This window comes from Gekko japonicus, unplaced genomic scaffold (assembly GCF_001447785.1).
Source record: "Gekko japonicus isolate JY-2015 unplaced genomic scaffold, Gekko_japonicus_V1.1 scaffold674, whole genome shotgun sequence".
Taxonomy (NCBI): Eukaryota; Metazoa; Chordata; class Lepidosauria; order Squamata; family Gekkonidae; genus Gekko; species Gekko japonicus.
In genome coordinates this window covers 15,909-40,873 of record NW_015172574.1, presented here as the reverse complement: position 1 = coordinate 40,873, position 24,965 = coordinate 15,909, and the positions used below count along the sequence as shown (strand labels likewise).

The following is a 24,965-nucleotide window of genomic DNA, read 5'->3' as shown; positions in this document are numbered from 1 at the left end:
AGGGGGGCGACGAGGAGGAGCGCGAGAGCCAGGCAGGCAGGCAGGCAGGCAGGGCGGGAGGGAAAGTGCGCCAGCGCCGTGCGCTTCCCTTCCCGGGCGGGCGAGCCAGCGAGCGAGGCAGGCGGGCGGGCGGGCTGTGCCTGCCTCGATGACGTCTGCGGCCGCCGCCCGCGCATGCTCGATGACCACCCCTGGGCGCTACCGCTGCTGTGTGGCTTTGGCAAGGAAAAAAAATACCGGGGGGTGTCGAGAGAGCGGATGATCGTTCTCAGCCCCCCACCAAAAAAAACCAAGGATGATCGTTCTCAGCCCCCCACAGCCCCCCCCGCCCCGAATTGCTGTTGCTGGAATGCAGCTCAGCTTCCACTCCCTCGGACCCCCACAGGCAAGACGGAGGGGGGAGGATTTAACCCGGGTTTAGCCCCTCCCCCCGGGTATTTAGTGATTTCCTGCACCCCTTGCTGCAGGGGCTTCGAGGAGGTCAGCTGAGAGGGTGGGGGGGGGGGGGGGGGCCCCGGCGCCCGAGGCCTTGCTTCCATGCCTCCTGCCTCCCTGGGGTCATAGGTAGGAGCTTAGTAGGGGTAGAGAATCTGCTTGGCATCTCCTGGTTCGGTACTAGGGTTGGCAACCTCCAGGTGGCGGCTGGAGGTCTCCTGCGATTGCAGCTGATCTCCAGACACCTGGAGGAAATGGCCACTTTGGAAGGTAGACCCTGTGGCCTTATACCCGCTTGAAGTCCCTCCCCTCCGCAAACCCCGCCCTTCTCAGGCTCCAGCCCCAAAATCTCCAGGTATTTCCCAACCTGGAGCTGGCAACCCTATCAGCACCTCTGGTGATAAGGGGTTCAGTTCAGTAGGAAGTGATGTGAAAGAGCTCAAACTCAGACCCTGGATAAAACCCCTGCTGGTCAGAGTAGACATGGGTGAAAAGTCTGACTCAGTATAAGGCAGCCTCCCTCGTTCAAAACTCTCTTGAGGAGGGGGCTTTGGCTCAGTGGCAGAGCATCTCCTTGGCATGCAGGGACCTCCCATCTCCGGGGGAAAGGATCGGGCCCTGGGGTGTGTGAAAGCCTTCTGCCCAAGATCCTGGAGAGCTACTGCCAGTCAGAGCAGACAAGACCAGTCTTGATAGACCAATGGAGGCCCCGGTCACACGGCAAAGTTGCCGTAGGAGAGGCACGGGAGTCCCACGGATTTTCCGGGCATGATCTCACCCCAACATCTGGGAAGCGCAGTGCTCCCGTGGCGAACCCGTGGCTCCCCGCTGAAGGTGCGGAGTTAAAAAAAAGTACCTACAAGGTACTAGTTTCCTGAAACCGCGGGCCAAGGGCGGGCGTCTGATCGCGTTCCCGGTGGACTTACATGGCATCCGGTGCCCGCTGCTGTTCGTCTCCACAGGTTGCGCAACAGTGCCCAACAGCGCATGCGCACAAAGAGCGATTGCCAGTGCAATCACGCGGCGTGGCTTCTGTGCCGCGCTGCAGGATACCTGTCTGATTGGCATTTCCCCCGAACCACGGGACCTCGACCAGGACGTGTGCTCGGGCAGCCACGCGTTAGTTTCCTCCAGGGCATTTAGCCACGGTTCCCCCTCGCGATATCCGGCCCATGTGACCAGGGCCGGAGTGACTCAGTACAAGATGGCATCATCAGAGCTTTTGATTTAAAAAATAAATCTGGGAAGCGGGTGCTGTTTTGAGAGTAGAGCTGGGCGGTTTTGTGGGGCAAGGCAGAGCCTGATGGGTTTTCATGGAACTTGGGGGGAGGCGCTAGTGGTTGTTGGGACAGGCCTGGGCTTCCCCACAGCATCAATGAAGTACACTTTTGCAGGAAGGTTTTACTTTATTTGAAGCTATAGGTGCAGGTACATGAGTACTGTTAGGAATGGGGAACAAGCGTCGAGCATGGCATGTTATAGTACATTCAAACAACTGAGGCCCAATTGCGGGAGTTCCCGTGCGTGCCATCGGGCCTGGGAGCAAACGCTTCTAGGCGGCATAAGCAATCTCCTTCGCACGGTTCTTCGTGAGATCACCCAAGCAACTATCCAGCAGCAACCACCTGTGGCCTTGAGAGATATGGATGTTCCAGCAGCTAAGCAATTAAGCGCATCAACAGGTCTACATATGAAAGCGAAAGCGCATACATGAAGAAAGGGGGGAAAAAACATTGGCAGCTTGCTGACAGGGGGAGGGGAGATCAATAGAGAAAGCTTTTAATGTTCTTTCCTCCTGCCAAAAGCCAGTGTCGCCTAGTGGCTAGAGTGTCAGGTTAGGATCTAGGAGACCCCGGTTTGAATCCCTACTCTGCCATGGTAGCTTGCTGAGTGACCTTGGGCCAGTCACACACATTCAGCCTGATCTACTTTAGAGGGTTGGTTTTGTGAGAATAAAAATGGAGGAGAAGAGAAAGCTGTAAGCTGCTTTGGGTCCCTATTGGGGAGGAAGGTGGGAGTATAAATGAAGTAAATAAATATATATGCCACCGGTGTTTACTTAAGAATAGCCCATTTCTTCTAGTATCTGTCCCTGGCAAAATATTTCCCCTATTTTTTTTAGGAAATGTGCATAGGTACCCCAGAGTTCCTTCCATCCCCACCCTCCTAACTATCTAGACAGTCATGTTGCTGAATGTGTTTGAGTTGCAGATATTCTGTGATAAGTACAAGTACTAGTAGATCTACTGTGAGATCAAAGCTTTCTAAAGAAGAACAGAATTCTTCTGGTCAGTTGACCATCATGCCTGTTTTGGCCGCCAGGGAAGGCTATGGCAAGATAAATAAACGCAGCAAGCATCAGCGAGCCTCGAGTGATGAGTCAGAGAGGACCACTTGACTGGCGACTGCAGGAAACAAAATGCCCAACTAGATGGGCCATCGGTCTGATCCAGCAGGGCTGCTCTTAGGCTAACAGAATGTTCAGACCGGGAACGGCAATCAGGCAGTGATCCTGGGGCCGAGAACAGGACAGTTCAGCGCACAACCATTTCCCTCTTTTCTGAAAATGCATTCGTTTAAACAGTGTACACCTCACCTCTTAGCCTAATGCCCAAGGTCGCTTCTGATAGGAGAAAGGGGTAAATTATAGGCCTGGAGCTCCACAGACAGGGCTTTGAGACTACTGACTGTAGAACCATTTTGTTTGTTTCTTGCCATCAAGTCACAGCTGTCTTATGGTGATCCAGTAGGGTTCTCTAGGCAAGAGATGTTCAGAGGTGGTTCGCCACTGCCTGCCTCTGTGCAGCAACCCTGGACTTCCTTGGTGGTCTCCCATCCAATGCTCCCTCTAAGCTGCGGAGTCTTGTGAGCGGAAATTCTACTTTGTGAGCTACCGGCACTAAAGTTGTGAGTGAGTGATTTGGCTACTGCTTACATTAGTTTGCTCTGGAGCCATCCTTCTTGAGCCAAGACAAAGATGTGTGAGCCTGAGGCTACAAAACTGTGAGCTAGCTCACACTCACTTAGCTTAGAGGGAACACTGGTCCCATCCAAGTATTAATCAGGGCGGACCCTACTTAGCTTCAGAGATCTGACGAGATGATGCCAGATGGTGCTGTCCCCCATCTTGATTCAATGCAGGGATACAAACAGCCACATTGCGTCTCTACCATTCCTTGCTGCCTCTGACAGTTATCTGGCCCTCTATTCTTTGTGCCAAGCCGAAGAAGCCCTAAAATGGCTGTTGGCCAGCAGCCATGGCCAGGCCTGTGTAGCCACAACCCTCTCTGTCTCTGCTCCTTCAAGCTCTCAAGTGACTCCTCCCACCTTGGTCCCACCCCCAACCAGGTGTGCCCTGTCTGGGCTATCCCCTCAGCTGTCAGCCTCACTGGCTTTAAGGGGCTGAGGTGGCTTAGGTCTCCTGCCTCTGGGCTGCCTTGCTGAGCCCTTGCCAAGGGCTTCCCAACTGGCCTCCGTGGGGGCGTCTGGGGTGTTGACCAGTGGAAATGTGTCCGGTCCCCCACAGCTATTAATCCAATACACATTTAGGTAAAGTAGTATTTTATTAAAGCTATGATAGAGCAGGAACAAGTTCACTGTCCAGAATGCCTGGGTCAGGGTGGGCAAGGAATAATGTAAGACATTCAAACCGGGTAATAACCAATAATCTCCATTCCCGCCGAGCGGGCAGACTCCAGGTTACGCGCTCAAAAGCCTGAGAAGCAACGTTCCTTAAAACCTAAACAATTACAGCTTCACACGGTGCAGTTCATTATACATTTGGCAAAGCAGCTCCCCCACACACCTGTTAACCTTGCAGATAAGCGTTGCCTAGCGTTTACAGACAAGAATGCATGAGACAAGATCATACACAGGGAGGATAGGGCATGCGCAGATGCCAGGGGAGAGGGGGGGGGGGGAAACCACCGGCCTCCCAGTCTTCTATGGCAGCTAGCTGACAAAATGGTACCACAGTTAGTAGGTGGTTGGGACAGCAATGAGGGGCTTGGAATCTGGGACCCCAAGCCAGCCAGTCTTCCAGGCAGCTAGGCATGCAGGCACAGTCTACCCAGCCTAATAAAGTCCGTAATTAACACAAAACTTCTAACATAATCATTAAAAAGTATCAAGGCATCAAGCATTAAAGGCAGTTAAAAGAGATGAAGATCAGTGTTCCACATACATTAAATGGAACTAAAAAACACACCCCCCAATATGGCTGAACATTTTACCCCAGCGCCTGAAACTAAGTTCTTCCTGCACCAAGCAAACAGCTGTGTGGAGGGATTTCTTCAGCCTAGGTGCCACCACAGAATAGTCCCTGCCTCGCTTCACCATCCACTACAGCTGTGATGGTGGGGCTACCCTGAAAAAGGGCCTCCATAGAAAATCTCAGTTCTCAGTCTCACGTAGGAAACGTTGGGGAATATGTTATTAAGTACAATACCTGGTACTGAATCCAAGTTAAAAATAAAAAATAGGCAGATGAAACACCAGATGGTTGGCAACCGTTGTGTTTTGCTTTCCGCCCTGCTTTCTCCTTATTTTACCTCTCCCCTTAGAGTCGGGATTAAAGTGTCAAACTAAAGTAAGAGGTCCTATGAGCAGGGTTGATTAAAAGCCCCTGGTTATCTTGGGGCTCTCTTTTTGCAGAAACCGGATAAGGGGTAGGCACTGCAGAATAACCAGGCATGAGTGCCATCCCCAAGGATACTCTCGTGCACAAACGCTAGTGGAAATGAAAGATGATTGTACAAGAAATATACTGCAATTGTGTCCTGTGTGAAGCTTTGTGGGTGGCAAAGAACACAAAATGCAGCCAGCTCATCTAAAATCTATGAACTTTTCCCTAGCACATTATTGTTGAGGCTGGGGCCAGCCAAAGTTCCTATACCTACCGGCAAGGCCCATCTCAACATCCATGATTCCAAAACACAAGTGCAGAATTGTATATTTCCGCATGATAAATATTTCTATATTTATAACAAACAGACAAAGACAAACAAGAAAAACAAATAATAGCACATACAAACATTCAATGGGAGAATCTCCAACTCTTTGAGTTAACTATTAAGTTGTCCATCCATTGCTCAATAAAAGTATAATTCTACAGCTTATAGTGTTAAATATACACTTTGCACAGTTTAATATAGATGTTCTCATTGTCCTCTATTTCAGTTGTGTTCACATTTCATTTAACGCATTCTTCAATCCAACTGTAAAGTCTTGACCATGTGTTTTCGAAGTTTTCCTCCTTATATCCTTTCAAAATTAAAGTTAATTTGTTCGTTTCAGCAGTTTCGAGTAGTTTGTTTATTATTTCTTCTTTGGAAGGTATCTCCTTTCTTCTCCAATATTTGGCACATGATATTCTAGCAGTTGTAACTACATGTACAATAAGATAATAATCTTGCTTTTTACAATTTGATGTGACTTTCAGAATCCTGGGAATCCTGGTTTCCATTATGTTTTTAAAAGAAAGTTGCCGGTCTGTTGAAAGTAGCTCAGCATGACCAAGCCTTTGCAGATTGGAATAAGTTCTGCTTATCCTGTTTCACACTGCATCTAACTTGATTAAATCTAACTTTATGGTATTCCTTCTTTGCCCATCTTCACTAGTTAGGAGCAGGGGAATTGGACATTTGGTCATCTGGAAAAGCGCCACTGAGCGATGGCCTTAGGTGGGAGTGCTGCTCTTGCCCAAATTAGTCCTTGTGTCAGGTCTGTCATGTGCTGAACACATGAAGAACTAGAACACAAGTCCCGGGACAAAAAGGAATCATTTGAGTCTGTTGTATAAACAGGTCCCAGTTTGACACAATAAATCCTTGAAGAGGAAAAATTGGAAGGGAAGCAGGTACCTGGCCAGCAAGACCCTTTCAAGATACAGAATAGGAAGCTGTGTTGTGAGTGAGATTCTAAGAGCTCTGGTGATCGTCCTGCAAATATGGGTCATTGCTTACAGCCATGGGTCTGAGGAGTGCTGGAAGGCCAAACAAAAGAGCACTGATGAATGTTCTCCTGGAGCAGTAAGGTAGTCAGGCTACTTCCTCTCAAAAGGCCTAAAGAAATCCCTGCCTTAATCAAGAGACCCTGCCTTAATATCAAACAGAATAGATTTCATTCAGACCTCTAATTTATGAATGCCAAAGGCTTTTAGGGTGCAAAACACTCAGGTCTCACTAGAAGGGGTCAACACAACACTTCCTGTCATGCTCCCCCCCCCATACTGGAGATGCCCAGGCCCCAGATAAGACACATGTACAGTTGCCCACAGCCATCACCAGTAGCTAGTCCTTCCTATAGAGGGAGGATGTCAGGGGAAGGAAAATGTCAGGTGAAGGGCAAAGAGCTTTTCTCAGATAGTATTGCCTCCCCAATCCTCCTCTAGTTAGGTTTGGTTCCCACCCACTTTGAATGGATCGATTTCTCTTTGATTGGTTATCGTGTCAAACTAGCTTTGCTTTATAACATCTACATACTCCTGCTTTTCTACTTTATTTAACGTCAAGTATAAATTATATCGATTATTCTTAATTATTTACATTATTTTTGGCCCACCTTTCTCGCAGGGACTCCAGGAGGACTGCACATATTCAGTCAGTACAATCGACAAAATGGGGCATTCAGTGAACAATGCATCTGGGGGTGCGTTCAGACGGGCAGCTAATCCTGCCATTATTCTGGCTCAAACTTGATCCTGATCTTTTTAATCTGTCCTCGCATGACCAGACATCCCCCGGGGGAATCGCCTTACCATGCACTGCTTCTGCTGTGGAATGTCTAGACGGCGTCTACTGAAGGAGGCGCATGCAGTGGGGTTTTTTTTAAACTTTTTGCACATGCGCATAGGCATGATCACACGTCTTTGTGCGTGGCATCAAACGTTCAAAGCACCGCGTTAGGGATGTGTAGCCATAATTTCAACCAACAGGACAGCCCAAGCACGACCAAGTTCTTCTTTCGTTTTCTGTTCTGATTCACGGTTGCAGGGCTGGACTAAACGAGTCCCGGCCATCCCCCTTGCCATTGAGATCATGCACACTGGAGGGACTATTTTGCATGTCAAAAGACCCATCCTCCCTCCAGCTCCCATCCCATTAACCGGCCGTCCTTAAACTCACGGGTCATTCATAACATTGAAGTGTTTGTGGTGCTGAATTGGGGTTCCGCAGCCTCGTTTTTAAATGCGTTTAAGCACATATTGAGTAGTGATTTTTTAAAAATCGCACCCGCTCGGGATGGTCTGATGTCAGACCACCCCGACGGGAGGATTGCGCACTGGTGGAATGATCAGACAGGTGAAAGTCCACGGTTGTCCCGTCGGGATCAGAAAACTGCAGATTTCAAGTGGTATTTTTTAAGTATGGCTCCAAAGCTCGGCAAAACTGGATGCCCACAGAACAGGGACATTTCCCAGATGTTTGTGTCTGGACATTACCTTTAAATCTGCCAGGCACTTGTGCCTGGTGCAGATCTAAAGAGCCATCTGAACAGACCCTGGAACTACCAGAAAGAACTGAAGCATAGTTCTGAACAGGGATCATTTGGGGCTGGAGTGTGCTGGAGCACTGCTTCAGCAGCCCAGGAGTTGGCAAAAATGGCAGCAGCGTAAAGCCCTGTCCCCAGCTCCCTGTGCCGAAGCGCTCTGGCTGTGGGAGGCCTGAAGAGGCCCCTCGCCGGCCTCCCCGGGCCCGCATTGGAGCTCTGCGGCCTGGGGAAGGTTCTCTCCTTCTCTCCTTTTTTCTTTGTTCTCTCCTTTTCCTCTTCCCCTCCTTCTTCACGTCTCTCTTTCTTTCTTTCCCTCCTTTGTTCTCTCCTTTTCCTCTTTTCCTCCTTTCTTCCCTTCTCTTTCTTTCTTTCCCTTCTTCTTTCCTTCTATTTCTTTTCCTCTTTCCTTCTCTCTTTTTATCCCCTCTTTCCTTCCTTTTTTCCTTCTCTATTTCCCCCTCTTTCCTTCCTTCTCTCTACTCTCTCTCTCTTTCCTTCCCTCTTTCCTCCTTCTGTGGCCCAACTCTAGTGAGAAGGGGTTTAAACTTTAAACCCCTTCTCTCTTCGCTTCCCCCACACACACCGCAGGCCGGCTGGGGAAGGGAAGGGGAGGCTTTTGAAGATGCCTCCCCCCCCTTTTGCTTCCCCATCTGACATCACTTCCGGTGATGTCAGGGTGTGTGGCATATGCTAATGAGCTATTATGTTAATAGCCTAGTAGCTCATTAGCATACATTATGCTAATGAACTCCTGCAGCTCTTTTTCTACGAAATGACCCCTACTTTTGAGAGAACAACTCTGAGAGAACAGCTCTGAAATAACTTGTGACTGACCCAAGGACACACCAGCAGCTGCATGTGGAGGAGTGGGGAATCAAATCCGGTTCTCCCAGATGAGAGTCTGTGCTCCTAACCACTACATTTAACCACTACACAAGGTAGCTCTAGGAATCGTAGTTCTATGGTTTTACCCTAGAGTTTTTGGTGTTTACCCTAGAGTTTAGAAATTACAAATACTCTTTGTAATTTCTGAAATTTACCCAGAAGAGATGTAATGATGTTGCCAACCTCATACACACATACATACCCCTTGTGTCCCTGCCCTTACCCTCCTGCCAGTTGCCAGGTTTGCAACCCTGAGAATCCAAATCTTGTTTTAAAGGGAAAAATTGAATACAAGCCATAGCTTTTACTCTGTTTTTGTATGTCAGGGGGATGGAAAACTAAGCTAAATATGAACTGGAGTAATTCTTGGCAGCTAAGTAATGTAACAATAAACCAGCAAAAACAGTTTTTGAAAAGAAAATGTTCTCCTGCCGCGTTAACCACTAAGTCCCTGTTGCTGGGTCCCCCCTCCCTTTTTAAATGTTGTGAAAGAGATAAGAAATATGAGGCTTACAGGAGTGTAACTGAGTGGCCTATTTTCATAGGCTCGGCTGCAGAGATGGAACAAAGCACTCAGGTGGGGAAAAGCACCAGTCCCTATTTAAATAATTCACTATGAAACAAACGGTTCTTATTCAAGAGAAATATTTAACTCGGCAGCCCTGAATATTTCCACACTGTTCATACCCTCAGCATGTTTTGCATATATCTCTACCCTAATTCTAAAAATACCTCACATGTTATATTGTGCCTTCAAGTGTTTACCCTTACAATGGCCCTGTAAGGACAGCCAGTATGAATTGAGCCCAGACTGCAAAAGGAGAGACTGGTGCAAAGAGAGAATAGCCTGTTTAAGGCCACACAGAGAACTCACTATGGAATGGAGCTCTGAACCAGGGACTTCCCTTTGTGAGTGACTTTTAAACCAGTTCTGGCCTGGAAAGCAGGCATGGTCTGCATCCATACATACCGCAAGCCTGGCTAACAAATGTTGGCCATAGGACCCATTCAGACAACTGGCTTCCCCAAGACCCCAACCATGTAGCCACAGCATACTTTAGGAAGAAACAAAGCACTTGCTTGCCTGATTCCTGCTAATGTTACTCTCTTAGGTACCACATCAATATTTTGCAAGAGAGCAGATTTGGACTGGATTGTATAATTAATACATAGGGTTAGATCCAGTCCTCTTTTCCATTCACTCTCACCCAATTCCCTTTCTAACGACAATCCTCGTTCCCCATGGCTTCTGTCCAATCAGGTCCCATGATCCCCTGCATAGGCTTGGGGATGGTCAAAGGGGGCTCCCTCTTCCCTTTTTCATCAAGAGAGAAGTTGGTTGGATCCAACCCACTGTGCTGCTGATTCTCAGATATTTTACCTACGATCTATCTTTCATTTTGTGCTAAATAAATCAGGTATTGTAACAGGGTAAAGTGAACCATCAAGTTGCCACTGACTCGTGGCCACCCCATCATGGGGTTTTCAAGACAAGAGATGAGCAGAGGTGGTTTGCCATGGCTTCCTTTGCGTACCAACCCTGGACTTCCTAGGTGGTCTCCCATCCAAGTTCTAACCATGGCCAACTCTACTTAGCTTCCAGGCTTTGATGCGATCAGGCTGGGCTGGGCTATCCAGGCTGCTACCAGGGAATTTTTTTTAAAAAAACTATTGATTGCACTTCCAAACCTACCAGACCACACGCTTGACCCACCAAGACCCAATGGAAGCCACCCACTGACCTGACAAAAACTGAATGGGCCCCACCCACTTGGCACATCCAAACCCATTACTGGTTCTTCCCACGGACAGGATATTTTTAAAACCACAAATTGTCAACCCTACTGATAAAGCTCTGCCAAGACAACAAAGTAAGACACAGAGGCTCAGGGAAAACACGTCCTGGCAGACGGATTGATTTTTGTTTTGTTTTTGTTTGTTCTTCTGAGAGACTCAGGAAACACAGTCTTCAGGGTTTAGGAACACACGAAACAGTTCCAAGCCGTGGCCTCAGAGCAAGAACCAGAGTAGATGAAATTGCTATGAAATGCCGGCAAACCTGCCTTGTATTGACATGCTGAAGAGTCACAAGTTGAACCTATGCTGTCATTCAGAAGAAACGCTGAAGCAGGAGTGTGGAGCAGGAGGATTCTGAGCTAGCCGGCTCCCCGCAAATAGAAATACATGAAGCTGTCTTATACTATCTCCTGGGAGAACTCATTTACTCTGGCCTGTACCTGAAGAAGAAAGCAGTGACTCACAAAAGCTCATCCCCTGCCACAAATTTTGTTAGTCTTTAAGGTACTACTGCTCTTTTCTCATCAACTCTGGACTTTTTCCAGTCTGGATTCAAGCCACGCTATAGGACAGAGATGGTGCTGGTGGCCTTAGTCGATGATCTCCATCTGAATATAGACAAGGGCTATGCCACTTGGGTGCTCCTGGCTGGACTTATCTGCAGCCGTTGATATAGTGGACTGTGCCTCTGTCCACTATCTCAATATGAGAGGGTGTTATGGCTCACTGGCAGAGCATTTGCTGTGCACGCAGAAGGTCACAGATTCAATCCTGGCATCTCCAGTAGAAATGGACCAGGTAATAGCTGATGCGAAAGACCTCTACCTGAGACCCGCGAAAGACCCGGCCAGTCTTGAGTAGATGATACTGACCTTGATGTCTGATTCAGTGTAAGGCAGCTTCATGTGTTCGTTTTGTTGAGGCCTTTAGGTATCAGGGAATGGGCTTTGGATTCATTTAAATCATTCCTTGAAGACTACACTCAGGGAGGGGCTGTGGCTCACTGGCAGAGCATCTGCTTAGCATGCAGAAGGTCCCAGGTTCAATCCCTGGCACCTCCAGTTAAAAGGATCAGGTAGGAGGTGATGTGAAAGACCTCAGCCTGAGACCCTGGAGAGCCTCTGCCAGTCTGAGTAGACAATACTGACCTTGATAGACCAAGGCAGTATAAGGCAGCTTCATATGTTCATGTGTTCAAGGTTGCTGTTGGAGATTAGTTGTTATCAGTTGGGTATTTGAGAACATAAAAACATAAGTAGAGCCTGCTGGATCAGACGTAGGGTTGCCAGGCCTAGAGCCTCTGGTGGCAAGGGGTTCCAGCATCAAAAATAAGCAGAATGTCATTTCCAGCAGTGACCTCACTTCCAGGTTTTTAGCCAGAAATGACTGTCTTGGCATCACGTGATGCCATTTCCCCCTCCCTGTTTCTTCCAGCTGTTCATTCAAGAAGCAGCGGGGGGGGGGGCGGGGGGGCAAGCAGGAGCTCTCCAGCTGGAAGGGGGTAAGTGGCCATGAATTACACAGTGGCCAACCAGTTGCCTTGGAGGGTCAAGCAGGGCGTAGACACTTAGGCCCTTCCCTGAGGCTGCCTGCCAGCACTGGTATTGCTGCCTCTGTAGATGGAGGATCCCTTTAGTAACCACAGCTAGTAGCCACTGATGGACCTCTCTACCATGAATCTGTCTAACCCCCTTTTAAAGCCATCTGTGTGGGAGAGGTCTTGAGCCATTGCCTGACTGCTAAGAATGGACAAATTGAAACTGAACTCAGACAAGATGGAAGGGATGCTGGGTTGGGGAGGTGGAGGCCTTGAAAGACATTGTGCTTCCGACCTTCAGTGAGGTTCATCTGACCTTGGCTGACTCAGTTAAAAGCCTAGGGCAGGGGTCCACTCACCAATGTGGTTTTCTGTAGCTCACTTGCTTCTTCCTCCCTTCTTCAAAAGCATCTCTTCTTCAAAATAAACAGCCCTGATTTTATTCTACTTCATTGAAGTATGAAGTGATTCAGCAGAGCCCAGGAGGCATCACCTTAGTGTCTGCAGGAAATGTTCATTCAGAAATATCTGTCCCTATCAGAAGACCATGCTAGATATGGAACCTCCCAACATTTTGTGGCACCTCCCAGTCCTTTGTGATTGGACTCCACCTTTATGCCAGCCAGTTTTGATTGGTCCTCCCACCCATGACAGCCATGTTGTGACTCCCCCTACTTGTTCTAGCAATTCCAAAAACGCTTCCAGGTTGAGGAATCCATGCTCAAGGACATCATCTCTGTCCTTGCATGAGATAAGGAATGCATTCTTTAAAAAAGATGTTTTAGAAGAGAGTGTCTCCACATGTTTCATACGTTACAGGACACTTGGCAGGGCATCCCTTCCCCTCTACCCGAAGAAAGTCTGCCAAGTCTCTCTACCAAGTTGGGGGAGGAGAAAGGAATGATCATTTTCAGAAACATCTTGGGAATGAAGCACTGATGCGTTCACTGTGCCAGCTTGCCAGCGTCAGAGATGGAGGCATTTCTAACATTCTGACTGCTGTGAAACCCTTAAGAGCTTGGAAGTGTCCCATGAGTAAGAAGGCCCCAACGTCAGAAGGCAAGAGAAAGAAATCATCAAGACAAAGAGCAGAGTGCCTTATTAACAATCGCAGCAAAATGGAAAGACCACACACACACCCTCAATAACTAATTGGCATGACAAAATTTAGGAGCAGTTTATAATGGGAAAAAGTTTAGATAACATATCCAGTTCTGATAAAACTCAATATCAATCTACATTTGTAGTGACCTGGTAAACTGTGTTACAATATATGGCCGAACAAGCTATAATTCCAGTAAACAAACAATTCTTAAATTTCTAAACAAGAGAGGTAAAGATGATAAGACTTTTTTTGGAGAATTTTTATGAAACACTATTGTTGAACAAGACCGTTATAAAAGTATAGCCAGATTTAGTATTGATGATAGTTGCAATGTTGATGGTTAATTTATGTATCTGTTTATGTTCTCCTGTTTGTTATTGAATAATAAACTACTTTTTTAAAAAACAAAGAGCAGAGAAGGAAGGAAAGAGAAAGGATGGAGAAGTCTCTTCCTTCTCTTTCTGTTGATCTTCCTTCTGCCCCGTTTTCTTCTGCCCTCAGCTGGGTTGAGGCAAGGAGTGGAGAGCACATGGTGAGCTGCTGTTAGAAGGTAAGGGGTTTCTGTCTTTCTCCCTTTGCCTTCCTAGCTGCTGATTGGGAAGCTGAGAGTGAGTTGGGTTCTTTATAGCCTGATAGAGAGTGGTTCTGTTTAAGTTCTGTTTCGGGCTGTTGGAGGCTGAGTGAGTTGCTGTGGAGTACCGTAGGCCAGGTGATGATGGCACAATTGTGGACTGAAACCCACAAGGTGAGACCAATAATCTTCAGTGTCTAGTGCAACCCCCCCCCCCAACCAGATTGTTCATCAGTTGTATGGGATTTACTGAGAACAGCAAACAACAGAGTAGGCCAAGAGGGCGCCAAATGTTGTCCATTTTTAATTTTCCAGCAGAAACCAGTAATTTCCTAAGTGTAGACATTCTCCTCCTCACCCTTTGATTATGCCTTTTAAAATCCTGTTGGGTGCCAATGGTTCCTTTGCCGGCTACTCCTGCTGGGATCCATTGTCAGCCAAGCTGCTTTTTCCTCTGTGCTGATTCAGCCTAGTAGAGGATCCTATCCAGTCAGGGACCCCATGGTGAACTAGATGATGTCATGACTCTTTATCTGATGTTGCCAGATGCCAGCAATTAAAATCACATCCACCACTGAGGGCCAATGACAACAACTGAGAGTAAGGGCAGTCTAAACAAAGAAAAGGACGCAAGCAAAATTCTTGAAAAGTTTTAAACAGATGAAAAATCTTTACAATAAAGGGTAGGCAAACTTGACAGCTCTTGATTGGGCTAATCAGTGCAAAGATTTGTGAAATCAGTGTTAGCCTGATTGATTCTGCACCACAGCCTGTGCATAGCACAAACAGAAGAAAGATCATCTAAAAAGTTCTCCTAAGAGAAGTAGCTGGTCTCTAAATTTTGCTGCAGATGAGATCCAGTGACAACCCCTGGAATGTGTGGAGACCATCTGAGATATTTTTGCAAGTCTTACTCAGGGATAAAATTGCATTTAAAACGATTCCAGAATTACTCTCTGCCCAACATCCCACTCCTCCTAACATTTTGTTTACCTGGGAGAATTTCTAAAATTAGTTCCAAAATCAGAGCAGAGGCAATTTGCCACATCTTCCAGTATATTTGAACAGTACTTTGATAAAGATGCAGACATCTTGGCTGGGGTTACTGGCTGATGGTCTCGGGATTCTTTGGGTGTGGATGTTTAGTGATGCACAACTGTGCTCTTCTGCTCTGGTAAACACCACACAAAAACAATCTTCAGTCACACACAGTCGTATCAGGTTTGCTTTTTTCCAATGTTAGATTAATGCACATGGGTTTGTCAGTAATGCTGAGGAGGTGAAATGACTCGGAAGGGCCCAAACGCTATGGCAAGCTGCGCATGCAGAGCAATCTCTCCTTATATATAATTGAGTAGTGGGTGCCAAAGTTCTAAAATGCACTCCTTTAGTGTATGGATGCTTGAACTGTCAGTCAGAAGACGCTGGCTGGGTTGACTGGCTGCTTTGTGCAGTCCCGCCCAGCGTTTCAAGGTCTTTTGCATATGGAAGCTGATTGGACTTCACTGCATTCCACACCTCAAACTCACCCCCCTCCCCGCAAGGCAGTTGGAATGTCAGTTGCATATGGAACCTTCAAGGTCTTTTGCATATGGAAGCTGATTGGACTTCACTGCATTCCACACCTCAAACTCACCCCCTCCCCGCAAGGCAGTTGGAATGTCAGTTGCATATGGAACCTTCAAGGTCTTTTGCATATGGAAGCTGATTGGACTTCACTGCATTCCACACCTCAAACTCACCCCCTCCCCGCAAGGCAGTTGGAATGTCAGTTGCATATGGAACCTTCAAGGTCTTTTGCATATGGAAGCTGATTGGACTTCACTGCATTCCACACCTCAAACTCACCCCCTCCCCGCAAGGCAGTTGGAATGTCAGTTGCACTCCAGGGATTTCCCTCCTTAGAGCTGGCAACCCTACATTCCCCTCAATGCCTGTTGGTAGGCAACTAAGCTTGGTCCTGTCACCTACTTTGGCCTTTGGGAGAAAACACATTGGGGCCAGTCCTGATAGGGTTGCCAACTCCAGATGGGAAATTCCTGGAGATTTGAGGGATGGAGCCTGAAGAGGGTGAGGTTTGAGGAGGGGTGGGACCTCAGACAGGTACACTGCCATAGACTCCACCCTCCAAACCAGTCAGTCCCACATAGGGAACCATTGTTGCCAATCTCCAGGTGAGGGCTGGAGAGCACTCAGAATTACAACTGCTCTGCAGAAGGGAGGGCAGAAGTCAGCTGAAGTCAAAGGGGGCAGATAATGGTATGTTGATGGTTAGCTGGGAAGGAGATGGGGTTGCCAACTACATGCTGACAAATTCCTGGGGATTTGAGGGGTGGAGCCTGGAGAGGGTGGGGTTTGCAGAGGGGTGGGACCTCAGACAGGTAGAATGCCATAGACTACACCCTCCAAACCAGCCACTTTGTCCTGGGTAACAATTGCTGCCAATCTCCAGGTGAGGGCTACAGATCACTCACAATTACAACTGCTCTTCAGGTAGCAGAGGTCACCACAGCAAATTGACACTGTTTGCCCAAAGCCAGAGCACTCCCCCAGAGCCTCTTTCTAGATCTCGTTGTATTGCTTTCACAACGGGCTTTACTGCTAGTCTCTGCAATATTTGGAAATAGACAACAAAACCAAAGGAAAATTCTAGGTAACTCAAAATCTAGGGAGAATTTTGGATACAGTGAAGTTCAGAAGCATCTTATTAACCACTTTTGCCTTTCCTGAAAATTCCTCAGGGTTTGTTTTGACTTTGGTTTTGGTGAGTTTTCAGTGCAAAGATAAAAATCAGGACCTGCCTTCATAACGTCCCTAACAGGTGGAAGAAAATCTTGGTTTTGTCCTCAGCATGAATTCTGTTGATTTGATAGGGCTTTCAGGAGGAATGAGTTTAAAGCTGACTTAGCTGCCGTTCACGGTGTCAGATAATCACCTAAGATTCTAGCAGGGTTGGGAATTAGACTGAAAGCTATTGACCCACTGCCTTCTACTAGGTACAATTCTGACCTGCAGTGTTAAGAAGCTGAAACTGCAATCTTAAGCATGTTTACTGCCAAATAAGTCTTAGTGACAGCAGAACTAGAGTTTACCTTTGAGCAAACATTCACTGGCCTGTGCTGGCTACTGTACTTGCATTATAATTTTGTTATGAGTCACCTGATCACAGCAGTGGTAAAAAGATCTTCTACTGCTGCATCGATGCCATGAAGATTCTCTGTTCTACATTCATTGCCACTGCGAATGCAGAAACGTGCACACTGGCAAGGAGATTTACGTGCCCTTTCCTCCATCAGATGCCATTTTCCCTGCGTTTCCCCCCACCTGGCCACTAGAGGGCTTTAATTAATTAATTTGTTTGTTTGCTTGTTTATATCCCAGTTTCCTCCTTATTTGGGACTCACAGCAGCTTATAGCATCGTTCTCTCTGCAAGGGGCTGATGGATGGGAAATGGTGTAGATGTTAGTGGGACCTTTGAAAATGTGCAGCTTCCCATCCGGATGATGCTCTGATTGCATTCCAGCTTGGCATCTTGTTTCCAGCTGTCGCCACCTCCATGCCTCCATGGAAACAAGGGCCCTACCTTCCTGTTGGCCTTCTTGCCAACAGAGGTGTAAAGCCATTTAAGGCTGGATCCACTTGCTGCTGGATAATGTGCTATTGTAGCATCATTGTATCATATGCCTCTCCTCGAGACCCTACTTGAGGCAGCTCACAACTGAAACAATAAAGAGGAGGAGGCTGTCAAGTTGCAACAAACTTATGGCAACCCCACCCACAAGGTGTTACAAGGAAGAGACAAACAGTGTGCCGTCGCTTGCCACTGGGTAGCAACCTTAGTCTTCCTTGGGGGCTTCCCATACAAGTAATAACTGTAACCAACCCTACATAGCTCCCAGGTCCCAAGTAGCTCAGGCTAAGCTGACCTACTTGGACTGCTCAATAAAACAATACCAACAGGTAAAGAAAAACTGAAGCCAATAGAAACAACAAAAGCAAGTCAAACCAATGAAAACAAACAAGCCCTCCCCCCCATTGTAATAATTTTTCTCTTAGATCTTCCTGTATGGACTACTAGACAATCAGGAAGTGAATGATTTAAAAAATGCAACATACAGTATCCAGCTATGTGCCGTTCCAGTCTAAGCTAATGGCCATCATGCAGTCTTGTGGCTTTAAATCTGTTAGGGGAGTTTTCAAAACTCTAGTACCCCCCCCCCCCCTTTCTCCTAGTCCACCCTGGGAGAGAAAAGATCCACTCAAGGCTTTTTTGCTGACAAAGCAGGCAATTTTATTAAGAATGATCATTCTGATGCAAACTCATCTGAGTGTCCAAGACTCACTAACAAGCTGGCATCAGAACAGACATAAAGTTCCTTTTTTATAGGTTAAGACTAAACAAAGAGGTCAGAGTCTGGTATTTGAAAAAAAGAAGAAAGAAAGCTAGTTTGGTGTAGTGGTTAAGTGCACGGACTCTAATCTGGGAGAACTGGGTTTGATTCCCCACTCCTCCACTTGCATCTGGCTGGATGATCTTGGGCAAGCCATAGTTCTGATAAGAGCTGTTCTTGAAAAAGAGCAATTTCTGTCAAGAGCTCTCTCAGCCCCACCTACCTCACAGGGTGTCTGTTGTGGGGAGGGGAAGGGAAAGGAGCTTGTAAGCCACCTTTGGGTAGTGAAGGGCGGGGTATAAATCCAATCTCTTCTTCTTCTTCAACCATTCTGTTCTCAAGCATAATTTACTCTATCCTCTGTTCAATGTACATTTCACATTCCTAAGAGGGACATAAGGAAAACAAACCTTATATACTTTCCCCCTGAAAGATAAGGATGGCACCAACCCTTGACTGAGATATAGGACTGCAAGACGGAGCTCTTCCGCCAGGCTTTTATATAGGGGCCACCACGACCACCACCACCATTATTACCACCATCAATGGTGGAGAAAACAACGGGATTGGGGGCGGTTCCCGGAAGAACTGCCACAATTTTGCATGGCACTGATACTCCTGGACTGGCTTTGGACCATCGACAGGACAATATCACCCTAATGAAATGACTGATACCATCTTCGGAGACCATCTTGTTTGTATGGAGCACTTTATTCTGTTTTTGTTGTGATTTAATGGTTTTACTGTTTTATACTGTTTTTATGTATGGGCTTGTTCCCCTGTGTAAGCCGCCCGTTCGCGGGGAGGGTGGGGGGTAAATAAATAAATAAATAAATAGCTGCCTAGAGATCAGGAGATCTAAGAACAGATTTTGGGTAAAGGTGAAAGTACAGGCAGGAGCATCCCAAAATATAGCAAATCAATCTACATGATAGCAGACTAATCTTCAGGCTCATTTAAAGTTATTGCAAAGATCTTAAATCTTTGCCAAATTCTTAATGGTGAAACTTTAACAATTCCCCCCTTTGGACCACAGGTGAATGATGCATTGTTTGAAGAAAAGCTTTATTTATTTAGGGTTTTTAATTACCCCACTTTTCTTCCAAACAAGTCAGGACTCAAGGCAGGTAACAATACTGAATACAATACAAAACAAATAACCTATCACAGATGCTGAACTACATTAATAAAACAGATACATTAAAATCTATTTATTTGAACTATATGAACCGTCAGCTCCAGTCATCTTTGGGAGCCCTACTTGGGATGCTCCCGCCATCTGAGACTAGATACGGGGCAACCCAAGACAGACCCTTTGTTAGCCAAATTGCCTTACTTTCTTAATTATTATTGGGGAATTATGATTATTAATTGGCAATAGGCAAATAAGGGAGCAAACACCGTTGTATACAGAAGTCCCGCCTTTACTGTAGTTACCAGAACAGACACAGAGACTGTAATTGGTAAAATATGATGTCTTTTACTGAAGGAGATATGTCATTCAGACAATACACAAACACACACACACTTATACAGATTCTAGGAAATAAAGATAGATAATAAGCACATTTGCTTTAGCAGGATATTTGTTGGTTGGGCAATAGTCACCTGTCTTCATTGATTGATCCGTTCCAATGGAAGAAGGGAGGGGAGAATAGAAAATGGGACACGTGTCCTGAACCGGCAGGCAGCACATGGAACTCTAGCTGCAGATCTAGAGTCAAAGATGGAGGGAGGGTATTGGGATAGCAAGCTGGACATAAGAGGGACAAAGCTTAGATAGGGGTCGATGAGAGCGAGAGACCATGTGGTTGGGAAGCATCTTTTATAACTTGGGGGGGGGGCAAGTTGAGCTGGCCACATCCCCCTGTGACACCTCCTGTTAGTCCATCCCATAAAACATACTATTGGTTAGAGGGAAAGGGGGAGGAGAGCTAGAGGGTGGTCAATAGTGAGAGCTAGTAACTTGGTCTGGGGACTGGCACCTGGATGAAGAGTGATTGAATCATCAGGCTAGGGCTATTGTCTCTTGATGGCCCTCGCGGGCTTGCTGATGGGTGGGCGATTAGTTGCTAAGCAACCATGAATAGAGTCTCTTGATTAGATTTGCAGGTAGCTGGAAGAGGGGGAAAAGGGGTTGCCTACATGTGCTGGAAGAAACTCCTAATGGCGTCTGGAGTTCTCTGTCCTCATGTTTTCCATGGCATGGTGTCTGAGGCTTTGTGCAGACTTATGGAACTGCTCCATCTCACAGAAGGCAAGATGGCTGGTAACTCTGGAATACTTCTGGAGCAGCAATGCTAAAGGAAGGTGTCCCTCTTTCAGGTGTGCAATCCCAACAGGTATTTTTAGGTCACCATGTTGTACAGTCCCTTTGCACAGTCCATACAGTCCATAAAAACACATTGATAGGCTTGCTTGGCAACACCTTCTCATGGTTTTTCAAAAATTTGGAACAGCCATCCCAGGGAGATTTGTCTTGCTCCCCTCTGTCATTATCTTCTGCCAGTGGCTGAAGACTTTTTTGTTTGGTTTGGTGTTTCCCCACTAACTGTTATTGGCCCTTCTCCCTGGTTTTTATCACTTTCCATGAATCCCTTCCCCACTTCCACTGATGGTTCACGGTGGGGGGAAACCCTGTCCACTGAGAGTGAAGGCAGGAAGCATTGCCCTCATTCTGATTTGCTTTATCATAACAACACCTAGCCAAATCTTATCGGCTAATTTGTGCTAGGGCTACTGATGAAGTAGTGGGAGTTGCAGGTATGTCAGCCTCCAGGTGGGGCCTGGGGACCCCCCCAGAATTACAGCTCATCTCCAGACTACAAAGATCTGGCGTTCTCTTGGAGAAAATGGATGCTTTGGAGAGTGGACTTTGTGGCGTTGTACTGTATGGTCCATATGGTCAAAGCAGTGGCATTCCCAGTAGTAATGTATGGCTGCAAGAGTAGGACTATAAGGAAGGCCGAGTGCCGAAGAATAGATTCTTTTGAATTATGGTGCTGGAGAAGACTCTTGAGAGTCCCTTGGACTGCCAGGAGATCAAATCAGTCAATCCTAAAAGAAATCAACCCTGACTGTTCCCTGGAAGGCCAGATAATGCAACTGAAGTTCAAATACGTTGGCCACCAAATGAGAAGAGAACACTCACTGGAGAAGACCCTGATGCTGGGAAAGACTGAAGGTCAAAGAAGACGGGGATGGCAAAGGATGAGATGGTTAGACAGTGTTATCGATGCAACGAACATGAAATTAAGCAAACTCCAGAGCACGATGGAAAACAGGAGGGCCTGGCGTGATGTGGTCCATGGGGTTGTGAAGAGTCAGACTCAACTGTGCGACTGAACAAGAACAACAACCCCCCTGAGGTCCCTGTCCTCTCCAGGCTCCATCCCCAAATCTCCAGGAGTTTCCCCACCTAGATCTGGCCACCTTACCCTCCCACACCCTGCCAGTGGCCACGGAGGACCTGGCAACCCTATAACTCTGGTCATGTGTCCAACTAGTTCCCCCTCCCAACCTCTTTGTCCACTCCATCTCCAGCCTGTAGAAGGTCACCTGTGCTGCATAACAGGATGAGATGATATGTGGATGAACAGCCTTATGGAGGAACCGGAGATGGTGGGAGGGAGAAGTCCCGCCTGCTTTGCTTCCTTGATAGATTCCAAGTTACTACAAAAATTTCAGATTTCAAGGTTGCCGGCAACCAGCCATCCCTGCTTGTTGTAAAGCTGACAAAGGCAGAGGGCCCCCGGCAGACCTGCCTGTGTTCCAACCTATGCATGCACACTCACAAATGGCCAAATGAAGTTAGTACAAATTCCAGTGGAGCATTTTATTAGTTTCTAGTCATTTTCCACCCTGCCTCCCATTTGAGCAAATTTGTCAGCTACCACTGAAGATGGTTTGCGTGCAATCAAGGTTTCTATGCATACTGTGCATTTGAGCATTTGTTGCTATTTACTTTTTAAAGCACCCCTTTGCGGCGTTATGTATAGAGCTGCCATCTGTTCAGGGGCGCTTTCGGAGATGCTTCTGTCTTTGCAGGCTTCCTGATTCATGGCCTATGCATACTGCATGAAGAACAACTGCACAGGGTAGGGTAGATACATACAAGCAACCAGCCTGCACATGAACGAGTGTCTTACTGTACATGTGCGGGCTGGTTGTATCCATTTCATACATGACAACTGTTGAGATGCATTTTGGTTTGTTCAGGATTTAATATTTATTAAAACCGCCCGCATACCGCTTTCCCCTTTTGGCTCACAGCAGTTTGCAATAAAATGAAATACAAATGCCATAAATGTGTGAGTTGTTTCCCTCAATTCCTGTGGTGCAATACCCTGTTAGGATCTGGACCATGGTGCACATGGAGAAGGGGCTTCAGACTTCCCTCCTCTCTCCCCATACAATTCTCCTTACCAGGTGGCTGCTACTGGGCCTGCTAAACAGGGGCGGATTAAGGCTCACTGGTGTCCTAACTGAGAGCCAGTTTGGTGTAGTGGTTAAGTGCGCAGACTCTAATCTGGGAGAATGGGGTTTGATTCCCCACTCCTCCACTTGCACCTGGCTGGATGACCTTGGGCAAGCCACAGTTCTGATAAGAGCTGTTCTTGAAAAAGAGCAGTTTCTGTCAAGAGCTCTCTCAGCCCCACCTACCTCACAGGGTGTCTGTTGTGGGATAGGGGAAGGGAAAGGAGTCTGTAAGCCGCTCTGAGACACCTTTGGGTAGTGAAGGGCGGGGTATAAATCCAATCTCCTCTTCTTCTTCTAAGCACTGACCAATCTTGGTGCACCCCTCCTTTCCACACTGACCCAGTCCATTTTAGTTGTTGACCTGTCTGACCAGATATACAATGAAGGTTGCAGCAATACAAAAATTTATTCATATGATAACACAATATACTGTACAAACTAAGCCTTTCACCCTTTTCCCAACTTTGTGGCGCCCCCTTTGGCCCTGGTGCCCTCAGCACGTGCTTAGTCTGCTTAATCGTTAATCTGCCACTGCTGCTAAGGAAACCAGGGGTCGTTTCGTAGAAAAAGAGCTAGGGGAATTCATTAGCATAACTCATTAGCATATGCCACACCCCCTGCCATCACCGGAAGTGTGTCATAAGGCCACACGCGGCTTTGAACAGCCACGGTTTGTGCCGCTTTTTCCCCTGCGTGTGGTAGGGGCCTTAAAGGTGCTAATTGAACTCTTGGACTATTTTGCAGCAACAGACTAACACAGCTACCTCGGGGAAGCTCCTGGATGGGGCTGGGAGTCCTTGCAGAGGCCACATGGAGTGGCCTCAGCCAGGCAGAGGGGGAGGATGCCAACTTACCCTCCTGCTTCTTCCTCCTTCTGCAACAGAATGAGGCTGGAAGAAGGGGGCGGCCGGAAGAAGGGGCGGGGCTTCGTCGTGGGCCCCGCCCCCTGCACCTCACCTGGGGGAACTCTGCGATCCCCCCCGAAATGACCTCTGAAGGAAACCCACATGTATCCCAGCAAATGTGGGTTTTGCCAAATAGGACCCGTTGGGACTGTTTAAGGCTAGGAAAAGTGTGTGAGTGGGGGGAGTCTGAAGACTCTGCCCCACATGCACTGAGGTTCTGATCCTGATCAGGCACTGCATGCAAAGGAATGGAGAAGAACCCACAATGGCATGTGATACACAGGGGGCGCCCCTGACCTAACCTGTGTAGCTGGTAATGTGAGACATGCACTTGCAAAGCATCAGTTGGGTTTGAAGAAACACAAAAGCACAACAGGGACACAGCCTTTTACAGGAGGCCCAATTAAGTTCAGTAGTGGCTGTGCACTGCTGAATCATTTAATTAGCCCCCTGAAAATTTCCCTGAAATGCATGCGTGTGCGTGCACTGCAATCATGACTCAAGTAAGGAGAAGACAGCTCTGAAAAGAGCTTTTCACAACATGATGAACAGGCATAGGACTCTTGAGAGTTTGGTGTAGTGGTTAGGAGTGTGGACTCTAATCTGGGAGAACTGGGTTTGATTCACCACTTCTCCACATGCAGCTACTGGTGTGACCCTGGGTCAGTCACAGTTCTCTCAGAGCTCTCTCAGCCCTACCTACCTCATAGGGTGTCTGTTGTGGGGAGGGGAAGGGAAAGGAGATTGTAACCTGCTCTGAGACTCTGAGTGAAGGGCGGGATATGAATCCTCCTCCTGCTGAGTAGTCAACCTTCGGTTGGCCTGCAGGGATGTACATCGGCTGCTCTCCTGTACTTAGTTCCATGGCTTCAGCCTCATTAAATTGACTCTTTGCAAGGAGACTTGAATGGGTGTGTGTTCTCAGGGAGATGTTCAGCAAGACTTTCCTAGGCCTTGTGATTCTTTGGGAACAAATTGCAAACAAAGCTGTGTATTTTAAGACAGTTGCTTTTGGTTTTCTTCCTTATTCTGTGAAGGGTTTTGGAAGTTTAAAGCTGCTGATTCCATGGTTTGTTGCAGGGGTCTCCAACCTTTTTGAGTCTGTGGGTGCCTTTGGAATTGTGACGCAAGGTGGTGGGTGCAACCACAAAAGGGCTGTCGGAGGAAATGGAGCCACACGCACAACTGAGGAAGCCCAAGTGTTGGGGACAAGAGGAAATTAAAAAAAAAATACTCTGGGAAAGAAGACAGAATAAAACCAACACTGTCGTGGCAGCTGCTGCCAAAATAATATTATTTTAATCCACACAGTCAATCCGATTGCCAATGGCCAGTCAGAAGTCCTGCTACAAAATAGCCCCAACTGGC

At 47.2% G+C, this 24,965-nt stretch overlaps 1 non-coding gene across 1 annotated transcript; it reads left to right on the top strand.

The window, feature by feature from the left end:
- Nucleotides 1-11,597: 11,597 nt before the first annotated feature.
- TRNAA-AGC lies at nt 11,598-11,669 on the top strand. The gene has a single exon. It is a non-coding gene; the product is annotated as a tRNA-Ala (tRNA).
- Nucleotides 11,670-24,965: the final 13,296 nt, after the last annotated feature.